The sequence below is a fragment of the Pongo abelii genome, chromosome 18, assembly GCF_028885655.2.
Source record: "Pongo abelii isolate AG06213 chromosome 18, NHGRI_mPonAbe1-v2.0_pri, whole genome shotgun sequence".
NCBI classification, from domain to species: Eukaryota; Metazoa; Chordata; class Mammalia; order Primates; family Hominidae; genus Pongo; species Pongo abelii.
In genome coordinates, this window is record NC_072003.2 from 34,744,948 (window position 1) to 34,757,217 (window position 12,270).

The following is a 12,270-nucleotide window of genomic DNA, read 5'->3' on the forward strand; positions in this document are numbered from 1 at the left end:
TTGGCATAAATGTATATGTCACTAAAGAGGATATGTAGATGGCAAATGTGCACATAAAAAGATTTTAACTTTATAAACCATTAGGGAAATATGAATTAAATGACAGTTTGCTAAAACTATATATGTATCGGAATGGTTGAAATAAAAAAAAAAAAAACTAGTGATAACACCAAACAAATGTTGGACAGGATGTAAAGAAGTTGAATCACTCATGCATTGCTGGTAAAACTGTACAGTGGTACAGCCACACTGGAAAACCAGTTTAACTGTTTTCTTTAAAAACTAAAAATAGAGTTACCATACAGCCCAACAATTCTACACTTCAGCATTTATCTGAGAGAAATAGAAATTTATATTTACACAAAAACCTATACATAAATGTCCATAATAGTATTTTATATAGTAGTCAGTAATTACAAACATCCTAGGTATCCCATAATGGATGAATTGTTAAACAAACCGGGATCTATCTATCTATCTATCTACATCATGAAATAAAACTTAGCAATAAAAACAAATGAACTATTGACACTCACAACAACTTGGATCTATCTCCAGGGAATTATGCTGAGGGAAAAAAGAATCTAGTCCCAGGACATTGCATATTGTATGATTCAATTTCTGTAATATGTATTAAGTGATAAGATTATAGAAATGGGGAAGTGTTTTTCAGAGGGTATGCACAGAGGTATAGGTGAAAGGGAAGGAAGGGAGTGCAGTTATATGAGTGTGACATAGGGGATATTTATGGTGATGGGATTATTCTGTATCTTGACTCTGCTGATTGCCATATGAGTCTATACATGTGATAACATTGCATAGAACTAAAAATACTCTCTGTCTCTCTCTCTCCCCCAAATGAATGGAGGTAAAACTGGTGACATCTGAATAAAGTGATATCTGAATTATAATCAATGTCTATTTTCCAGTTGTGATATTATACTAGAATTACACAAAATATTAATACTGGGAGAAACTGGATGATTTGATAACCATCCAATAATATTTTTGGATAATTCTTTTTTTAGACAGTTTCTCACTCTATTGCCCAGGCTAGAGTGTAGTGATGCAATCATGGCTCACTGCAGCCTTAACCTCCTGTGCTCAAAGAATTCTGTTGCCTCAGCCTTTTAAGTAGCTGGAATCTCAGGTGTTTCCCATCTTTCCCGTCTAATTTTGTATTTTTTGGAGAGATAGAATCTCACTGTTTTGCACAGCCTGGTCTCGAACTCCTGTGTTCAAATAATCCATCTGCCTCAGTCTCCCAAACGGCTGGGATTAAAGGCATGAATCACCATGCCCACCCCTGTATTATTTCTAATAACTGCATGTGCAACTCAATTATCTCAAAATAAAAAGTAAAATAAATAATACACAGAAAATGAGTAGCTTCCCAGTGGATTACTGAGATAATCTGAACAACTGTATGCTCTAAACAGGGAAAGTGTTACTGGGGATCCTGTGTTGGTGTGGATCTTTCAATCAGGGAGATCAACAGAGCTGGAACTCTGGGCCAGCAATCTCGGTTCTTGAGATAGTGAGCAAAGAAATGCAAACTAACACCAAAAGGCCAGCTCAAAGCAAATTCACTGAAGCACAGTAATACACTCTCAGAGGGAGAGTAGGCTCATTTCTTCAAAGTGAAATCTGCCCCTCTTTATAGAGCTCAGGGTCCTTCTATGGAGTTTTTGGGCAGGACTTGGGGCTTTGGCTGTGTTTGAGTGACAAGATGATGTCATTTGATTGACAGTTTACGGCTATATAACTGAAGTTAAACTGAGTGTGTTTTTACCCATAATTTGTTAAGAAAAGCTCACTCAGTGGGGGCAAACCACATGGAAATTTTATTATAATGACTGAATAATGAAGATGGGGTAACCCTGGGTAATGGCCTAGGTAAACTGGGCATGTACCACTGCAGGGGGTTTTTATCCATGCTCAGTTCTTTCTCCAAAATGTGCTGACCACAGACTTTTCCATAAACTTCATCCATTTGGGTGGAGTTAGGAAGGTCTTGGGGCTGAACTGAGGTGGGCCAGTGCTTGTCTTCATGACAGCCCTTCTGTTTTCTTCCCTCACTCCTCCAGCTGCTAATGTCTATTTAACTACCTGACAAAAGTATGCAGAAAAAATCAAACAATTATACTGCTGTAAATTACACTAGAAATGAAGGCCACTTTGGGCAAAACTCAAAGAAATAAAAAACAGCAGCATACACCTTTAGCTTTAACCTTAGGCTTTGAGGCTATATCCGACTGTTTCCCCAGCTGAAGGGAAAGAAATCCTCAGACCCACTCTGCAGTGTTTCTTAGACTGGGCAACCTCTGATGGCATTTCAAAGCAGCATTTCTGAGCATCCACTAAGAGTCTGTTTGAGCCTAATAGAAAGTTTTTATAAGTCGCCTTCTGACTATATACAAGTTCTCTTCCTGTCTGGCTCTGCATTATGCTCTGATCTTAAGCATGCAGAGAAGCATCTTTCAGCCCCTTCTATTCTGTACTAAAATTTGAATTAGAGAAATCATCCCCAAAGCTGGATTATCTGACTCTCAGGCCAGTGTGATTTTCCCGCTGCCTTCAGCTGCTTTTCATATCATTCAACCAGAACTGACATTTCTACATTCTACACTGCCAGCCCTTGATGATCTCTCTCAACTCTAAACTTCTGTAACGATTATGTCCTATACTTATGTACTTTAAATTGACAACTATTTACATGCAATAAAAAGTGTTTATTTTCAATGTAAGTTTAATGCATGTTGACAAATGAATTCAACCCTGTGTGATCATTGTCATCCTTATGTTACAGAAGACTTCCAACACCCTCAGAAGTTATCCTGGTCTCTTTCTCTACCTCCCAACCCCAGGCAACCATTATTTTGCTTTCCATCACTATAGATTAGTTTTGCCTGTTCTAGAATTTTAATTAAATAAAAGCATAAAGTGTTCATTGTTTTGTGTCTAGCTTAACTCAGCATAATTTTTTGATATTTATTTATACAATTGTGTATATTAGTTTATTTTTATTGGTGAGTAGTATTTCACTTTTATGTAAGCTATATCATTAATATTATATTTTGTTCATTCACTAGTCTGTGGACATTTGTATCATTTGTAGTTTTGAACTATTACAAATATGTGTATATATATATATATATATATGACTATTTGTATGTGGTCATATGCTCATATGCTTTCATTGTTCCTTGAGTAAATACCTAGAAGTGGAATGGCTTGATCTACTGAGGTGCATATGTATTTAGTTTTATAAGAAATTGCCAGACTATTTCACATTTCTACCAACAACATAGGAGATTTTTTAATTTTAGCCATTCTTGTAGGTATGTATCTGTATAGCATGTGGTTCTAAATTGCATTTTCCTGACGACTAACAATGTTGCAAACCTTTGTATGTACTTATTAGCCTTCGTGTGTGTGTGTGTGTGTGTGTGTGTGTGTGTGTGTAAGAGAGAGAGAGATCAGATCTCATTATGTTACCCAGGCTAGTCTCACACATCTGGGTTCAAGTGATCCTCCCCCCTCAGCCTACCAAGTAGTTGGGATTACAGGTGCACTGCCACTGTCCCCATTTCATGTGTTTTCTTCTGTGAAATGTCTGCCTGAATTTTTTGCTTATTTTCTAATTGGGTTGTTTTCTTCTTACTGTGTTTATGTATTATGGATAAATCATTTGTCAGGTACATGTATTGTGAATATTACCTTCTAATCCATGGATTACTTTTACATTTTATTTAAGAGTACTTCTGCAGATTAGCTGTGTTAATTTTAATAAGAGCCAATTTATCACTAAAATAAATTTAGGCCTACAATGCATTCTAATTCCTTTCTGATTTAATAATAATAATAAAAGTCAGAACTTATCTCCCTCTGTCTCCATTAATATTAAAACTACTTAAACTTATTAGAGATTCTGTTTTATTTTTAAAAACAAAAAGTTTCAACAATGTAACTAATACTAACATAAATATTTATCAATGAGGATTTCAAATATAGAAACCTCTTAGATTTTAGCAAACTGTGCATATTGCACATCTACCAAAGTAAAATAATTAACTACAGGAATTTGTACATTAATCATACTCTTAGGAAGAACTTCATCCCTGGTTCTCTCTTTGTTCTTGAAATTCTCACAGATCAATAGATCTTACAAGGAAGACGTAACAAAAGGACAGCCCAATAATGATTCTGCTCACTTATACAGGAGAACGTGTGTAAGTTATGTGAAAATACTAAACCATTTTATATAAGGTACATGAAAATCTATGGACTTTGGTAACCACAGAGGGTCATGGAATCAATCCTTCATGGATGCTGAGGGACAACTATAATTGCTAAGTTGAACTTCAGCATGCAATATATACATTTTTGTGAAATCGAATTGAGTTGAATTTATCATGATTTTGATCTTCATGCATCTTATTAAAATGCCTCTTAACCAAAATAGTCTGCGTCAGAGAGTAAAAGAACTGACAGAAGAAAATCATAAGTGTTCCTGTTCCTTTAAATTTACTGAGAAGTCTGGAATAAGATAAACAAATCATTGTTTGCAAGTTAATTCTTCTCTTATAGGAAAAATTTAGTAGAAAAATTTCAAAAGCACTACTTTAATATAATGAAGAAAACAGCTTTTCCAATCCTTAATAATGAGGTGATAGAAACTAACCAAGAGCAAGAGGAACAGAGGGTGAGGTGATTATTCCTTTGGCCCTTCAGGGTGTGCTTCTGTTATGTTCTTTTCAGAAGCAATATTTAACTGTGTATGGTAGATGAGCCAGCTGTGCTGAGGTGAAGGCAGGCAGGCCTGAGGGAGATTTCTCTATACTGTTTGTCAAGAAAGATGAAACAACTAGAAAAGTGGAAATGATCCAAAAGGAAAACTGGAAAATATGTTTTTCTTAGGAGTCAGAGAGGAATCAAAAGCCATACGCAAATAATCCTGAACAGATAAATGTGGCTTAGGAGAGAAAGAAAAGTACCTCACTGCTCCTGAAACTCAATTTAAGGACATGCCGCCTCTCACAGAGTAATGTTCCAGAAGTCAGAAATGTCAGCTTAAAGTATCTACAACAATTTATTCTTTCCCTATCTGGTTGGCATTAATTTTAAATTTGGTTATATGTATTTCTTATGAAGGTGTAAGAAAACACGTATTTCTTTTATTATTATCTGAATGTAATATAGAATGGTTTTCTTTAGAATACAGTATCAACTACAGGTAAAAATGTGAAATCATTGACCAAGTAATCCCACTTACAGAAATCTATTTTTGAGAAATAATTAAAATATGAACACAACAATATATCCACAAGAATGTTGTTCACAGCATTGTTTGTGATGTTAAGAACCTCCCACATGGCAATCAATAGGGCATGGTTAAATATAGTATGGTACTTTGTACTTTGTTATAGTTAAGAATAACAAGGAGAACTACAAAACACTGCTCAAGGTAATTAGAGGATACAAGTAGATGGAAAAACGTTTCATATTCATGGATAGGAAGAATCAATATCATGAAAATGGCCATACCATTTAAAGCAATTTATAGATTCAGTGCTATTCCCATTAAATGACCATTGACATTCTTCACAGAATTAGAAAAAAACTATTTTAAAATTCATGGGGAACCAAAAAAGAGCTCATATAGCCAGGGCAATCCTAACCAAAAAGAAGAAAGCATCATGCTACCCAACTTCAAACTGTAATACAAGACTACAGTAACCAAAACAGCATGGTACTGGTACAAACACAGGCACATAGACGAATGGAACAAAATAGAGAACTCAGAAACAAAACCACATATCTACAACAATTGATCTTCAATAAATTTGATAAAAACCAGCAATGGGGAAAGGATTCCCTGTTTAACAAATGGTTTTGGGAGAACTGGCTAGCCATATGCAGAAAATTGAAACTGGACCCCTTTCTTACACCTTATACAAAAATTAAGTCAAGATGGATTAAATACTTAAATGTAAAACCCAAAACTATAAAAACCCTAGAAGAAAATCTAGGCAATACTATTCAGGATATAAGCATGGGCAGTTTTTATGACGAAATTGCCAAAAGCAACTGCAACAAAAGTAAAAATTGACAAATGGTTCTAATTAAACTAAAGAGCTTCTGCACAGCAAAAGAAACTATCATCAGAGCAGACAACCTACAGAATGGGAGAAAATTTTTGCTATCTATCTGACAAAGGTCTAATATTCAGAATCTACAAGGAACTTAAACAAATTTACAAGAAAATAAAAACAAACAACCCCATTAAAAAGTGGGCAACAAAATGAACAGATACTTTTCCAGAAAAATAAAAATACGTGAATAGCAAACATATGAAAAAAGCTCAACATCACTGTTCCTTAGAGAAATACAAATCAATACCAAAATGAGATACCTTCTCATGCTATTCAGAATGGCAATTATTAAAAAGTCAAGAAACAACAGATGCTGGCTAGGTTGCAGAGAAATAGGAATGCTTTTACACTGTTGGTGGGAATGTAAATTAGTTCAACCATTGTGAAAGACAGTGTGGCAATTCCTCAAAGATTTAGAGCCAGAAATACCATTTGACCCAGCAATTCTATTACTGAGTATATACCCAAAGAAATATAAATCATTCTATCATAAAGATACATACACGTGTATGTTCATTCCTGCACTATTCACAATAGCAAAGACATGGAATCAACCCAAATGTCCATCAATGATAAACTGGATAAAGAAAATATGGTACATACACACCATGGAATATTATGCAGCCATAAAAAGGAATGAGATCATTGCAGGGACATGGATGAAGCTGGAGGTCATTATCTTCAGCAAACTAATGCAGGTACGGAAAACCAAACATCGCCAAGTTCTTACTTAGAAGTGGGAGCTGAGCAATGAGAACACATGAACGCAGGGAGGGAAACAATACACGCGGGGGCCTATCGGGGTTGGGCAGGGGTGGGGAGAGCATTAGGGAAAAGAGCTAATGTATGCTGGGCTTAATACCTAGGTAATGGGTTGGCAGGGACAGCAAATGACTATGGCACACATTTACCTATGTAACAAACCTGCATATCCTGCACATGTATCCCAGAACTTAAAAAAGTAAAATAATAAACAAATTTTAAAAAGAATAAAAAGATGTATCAACAGAAAATATACTGTGCTCCCAGTTGTAGAAAAATACCTGAACTAAATGCATGTGCATTTGAATTTACATACACAGAAAATATTTGAAATAATTTTCTAAGTAAAGGAATATAATGTTGTGAAAAGATATTGCATAAATAGATTAGATAGATAAATAATTATATACACATAGCTATATGGACATATATATACTCTTTAATTCTCTTTATATACTCATATTTTGAAATTCTATAAATTTGCAAGTTAAATTACATATTTTCATGTGCATAGATATATAAACACATCTATATGAGTAAGGGTGCACCTTTCATAAAGAAAACAATATCGTGCTGCATCTGGCAGGAATCAGAGAATAGAAAATTTCCAAGGAGGAGACTTGGCAAACTTCTAGAGGGACTATGAAATCCTATTGAGAAACCTGAAGGATTTGCAGCCTTGTAGGACTGTGGGGTGGTGAACTGCTTTCATCATTTTTCCCTATGAAGGTTGCGATTTTGGAGGAAAAAGTAATATGTGGCAAGTGAGTAGCTTGAGAGACAGGCCTACATAGATCTCTCTCTCTCTCTCATGTATATCTATATATGTACAAAACATATATAGACACACACACACATACATATTTCTGTGTGTATACATATACACACATATATACATACATACATATACACACACATATTCATGTATACACAAATCAAAGAATATAATTGAGATTTCTAAATCATAGGAATGGTGAGTCAGGAATGTCATCATGGCATACAGTTCATGACATATGAACCCACATCTTATTTGACGTCTTCAAAAGAAATTTCTATTGAAGAGAATAAGCTGGAGAAAAACAAAACACGCAGAGAAAATTTGACGAATTTTACTGTAGAACATGTTTTTTCCCTGCACCCCATAAACATGTTTTAAAATTATTAACATTCATTTTACATTCTTGGGTTAATATCTAAATATTCTTATGTAAGTATAAATGGTTGCAAAAGACATAATTTATTGTGTATTTTAAATAATGATTTTTAAGTAGAATTATCTTAACACATTTAATGCAAGTCAAATCTATCTAAATACCATAGTAATTTTAGAACTAGTGCTTTTGACATACAATGATGTTGAAGGTCCTAGACCACATAAGAAAGTCACCAGGAAGGCATCAGTAACAGGACAGTTTTCAATACCTATATAGCAATGGGCAAACAATAAATAATAACACAAATCTAATAAAAAAGGGTGATAAACAGAGCCTCACACTGAAAACCATGGCTTAGTAAATAAAGTAAGATGATGATTTGATGTATCCCAAATGAACAGAGATACTTGAGAAAAAGCAGAGTAGGACTGTATGTTATATATACTTTATATACTTAATCAGTGAGTGGTCATTAAAAACAAAGAAGCCTGAGCTCTATGACATAATTAATCAGATTCTCTGAGGCTATGAATAAATTTTTTTTACAAAAATTCTAGATTTAAGATCTGTGATGTTTGAGAATAATTTAGTGCATGGAAAGAATAACTCAATAATTTCAAAGAAAGAAAATAGTCATGAAGCCCTTAAAAGTGAAAATAGATCAAAATAGTTGAGAAGTTCTTCAAACAAATCTGATGATAAGATGTAAAATATTCCAATGAACAGGAAAAAGGTGAATGGATGAATTCTCTAAAGCAGTGCTGTTCAATGAAAATGTCAACGAGAATCACATATGTAATTTTAAATTTTATTCAGGACAGAAGCCTTCCCAACAGTGCACCTTAAGAAGGGAAGATCCCATGGTGCCAGGCACTGGGTGGAACCCCTGGGCTAGAAGGCAGGGAATGGGGTGGAGTTACAACATCAGGGAGGTTGCTGGGACAAGGGAAGATAGACTGGGCAGATGCAGCTAGGTACATACAGTCTAAACCAGGAACAGAACAGCCCCCCATCATTCACATCGGTCACCCCAAATTTCATCTGAATCTAGACATCTTGACCCCATCCCCACTACTCTCCGCCTGCTCTCTGTTCTGGGTTCTGCTTGATAGCATGAGTGGGACCCGGTTGTTTACTGTGTCTGCTTCACTTCTGCGGAGTGGGAGGAGGCAGTGGAAGAGGAGGCTGACGATGGGGCTGAGGCAGAAGCTGAGGTCAAGGAGGCAGAAGGTAAGGCTTTGGTGAGGGTACACGGGGCTTAAAGGGGTGGTGAGAATCCGGCCATACCTCTGGCAGCAGGAAACCCACCAGGAACACGCTCTCCCATGTGCATCCGCTCCTCCTGTCTGTACGGAGATTCATCTCTTGATGGCCTGATCGACAAACGTTGATCTGGCACTGGTTTGCTTCTTCTGAGTAAGGCAGAGTCTGGGACCCAGGAGCACAGGTGTGTGAAAGACAGCTTGCTGACCCCCTAGGCCCACAGGGTGCACCTTGATAAGGACCTGTCTATGGGAGAGGCTGCTTCTGGGGAGAGCTTGAATTCAGAACAAGGACTTTTATCGATGCCTCATGTTTTGTTTAGAAGATGGACAAGAAGTTGAAGCTAAGGAGACTGTTGGGCATCAGGAGAGAGGTTTCAGAGTGGCAAGGCAACCCCTCAGAGCAGCTTTGGGGGAGAATGTCACAGGGCTCTTTCCAGGTAGCAGGGGCAAGAGGGTTTGAAGAAGGAAAGGACAGAACTTGGTAGCACTTGCAGGGTTTTAGATGTTGAGCTCTAAACATTTGCCCCTCCTCATCCCACAGAAGCTGCACTGGTGGTGCTCAGTGGGAGAGGGAACACAAGTTCAGGCCCCTGGTCTGGGCAGTGGAATTGGGCCCAAAAGTCACATCCACACCTGAAGCTCCTGGAGCTTAGGTGAGGTAACATGCAGGGTGAGGTGCCTGTAGGTTAAAATCTCATGCAGGGGTGGTCCATGCCTTAGGTCACTGCTGTGGTCATTGTCACGCTGCAGCATCTAGGAGGGTTCCAGGTGGGCCCAGCCATGCCTCCAGAAGGGAGGAAACAGCCAGCTGGGGCTTGAAATCATGTCCATCAGCTTCTGCTCTGTGGCCACCAGGAAATCCAGGACAATCATGGAGGCAAAAACGTGGGAAGGGAGTCTAGGGCCAGGAATACTGGGCCCTTTTCAAAGAACCCCTCCTCACTGTGAAGGCCGAGAGAAGCCAAGCTGCTTTGCCCAGAATGGATGAGCGAGAGAGGCTTTGTTTAAAGTTCACATTGAGCTTTTGTGTGCCCTGAAGGACTCAGCCATTCCTTGAAATATCCCCCACTGGGCTGCTATGGGAGACAGAGTGTGGGATTTGCAACCCCAGCTGCCTTAATTTTTGTTGATGCTCCTGGAATCAGGGATACCCAGGGATGGAAAGGACTCACTGTGCAGAAGGGGAAATGGAGGCCCACAGAGGCCCAGCTCATCAGAAGCAGAGCTGCGACTGGATCTGGAGCCCTCTGACCCTGTGGAAGTGGCTGTGTTCTTTTCTCTCTTCTAAACTGCCCAGTGGGGGAGTCCAAACCCAAGCCCAGGTGAGTGGGATGCACCTGTGGTAATACCTGGAGCAGAGGCTCCGTGAGGGAAGATGATGGTGGAACAGGAGTGCAGTGTGGAGCAGTGGGCATGGACTGGGAGTGTGCTGGGCACAAACCACCCACTCTGCAACAAACTGTGCAACAAACACAGTTGTGTTTAGTGCACAACTAAACAGAGGCCTCTTCCCGAGGTGGAAAGGAGAGGCTGAATTCCACCCTATATTTCATTATTAATTGTGCATCCCAGCACAGATGGAGCTATATTCATCTAGAGGAAGGGGATGGATGAGTCACAGCCCTGGAGAGACACTCTTATCTCACAGGATGGTCAGAACACCCTTTACGGTTGAGCTGGAACCTGGGATAAAAGGGAAGCAAATTTGGGGTAGCCAAGGAGTGAAACTCTGCCAGCCTAGGTATGACAGCTTCAGACAGCCAAAAAGGGGCAGGGCAGGGTGGCTGCTTGCCACACCTGTGAAGCCCACCCAGAGGCGGTGGGTTTGGTGGGCATGGGAACAGGGAGCGCTTCCCTTCTGATCACGCTAAACCTACCAGCAGATGGTGCCGCACATTCCCACAGGCTTCTTCCCACCTCAGTGGGGACTTGGGAAACCAGCCCAGCCCAGCCCAGGCCTCCCAGTTCTATTCATTTCCCTTGCGCCCTTTCCTTTCCTGGCTGCTTGTACACTACAGTATCTCATTTCACCTCCACACACCAGAGGGCAGATGTGGAAATCAGGGGCCGGTGACCTCCCTGGGCCAGGGGGTAACACACTACGTATGTGTTAGGACCGGGACCAAACTGCAGGACTCTTGGGTTCATCAGGAGATTCTGCGGGGTCAACCAGCAGGAATTGGAGTCAGACAAGTGTGTCATCTTGTCACAGCCTGTTTGCTTCCTAGTTGTGTGTCGTTAAGCAAGTCAGTCTACCTCTATGAGCGTCAGTTTTCCTAAATCACACTGATGGTACTTACTTCATGGGCATATGAAGGATAAGATGGGTACAAAATGAAATGACATGTGTGAAAGAGCTTTGCATGCTTCCAGGTGCTAAGCAAGGCGGAGGACTGCTGTTGTTGATGTCAGTGTCAATATCATGGTTGTGGCTGGTTAAGGCAGTGGTGGAGAATGCTGCAGGAAGGAGCAGGGCCACGCCTGTTCCCTACACCTAGCTTCTGAGTCCAGAGTGGGGTTGAAGATCACTGATTATTCCTCCCTCCAAGGGGCCATTCCTGGCCAACTTGGTGCCACCCAAGATCCCCAATTGAGAGAGTAGATTTGATGTGAGCGGGCAGAGCAGGCCTGAGCTTGGGGTAATCCCAAGGGCCCCCAAAGAGTGAGACTTTGTGACCTCAAGTTAGGGCAGGTTGCAGGCGGGGTGATGTTTAGCTCAGGCCAGGCTTTGTGCCAGCCCTTGAGCATGGTCCTGGTTTCAGGCTGCAGTTGCCCTTTCGTTTGTGATATGGTTTGGATCTGTGTCCCCACCAAGTCTCATGTAGAATTGTGACCCCCAGTGTTGGAGGTGGGACTCAGTAGGAGGTAATAGAATTATGGGGTGGCATTTTCATGAATAGTTTAGCAATCCCCCACCCTCTCCACTTGGTACCA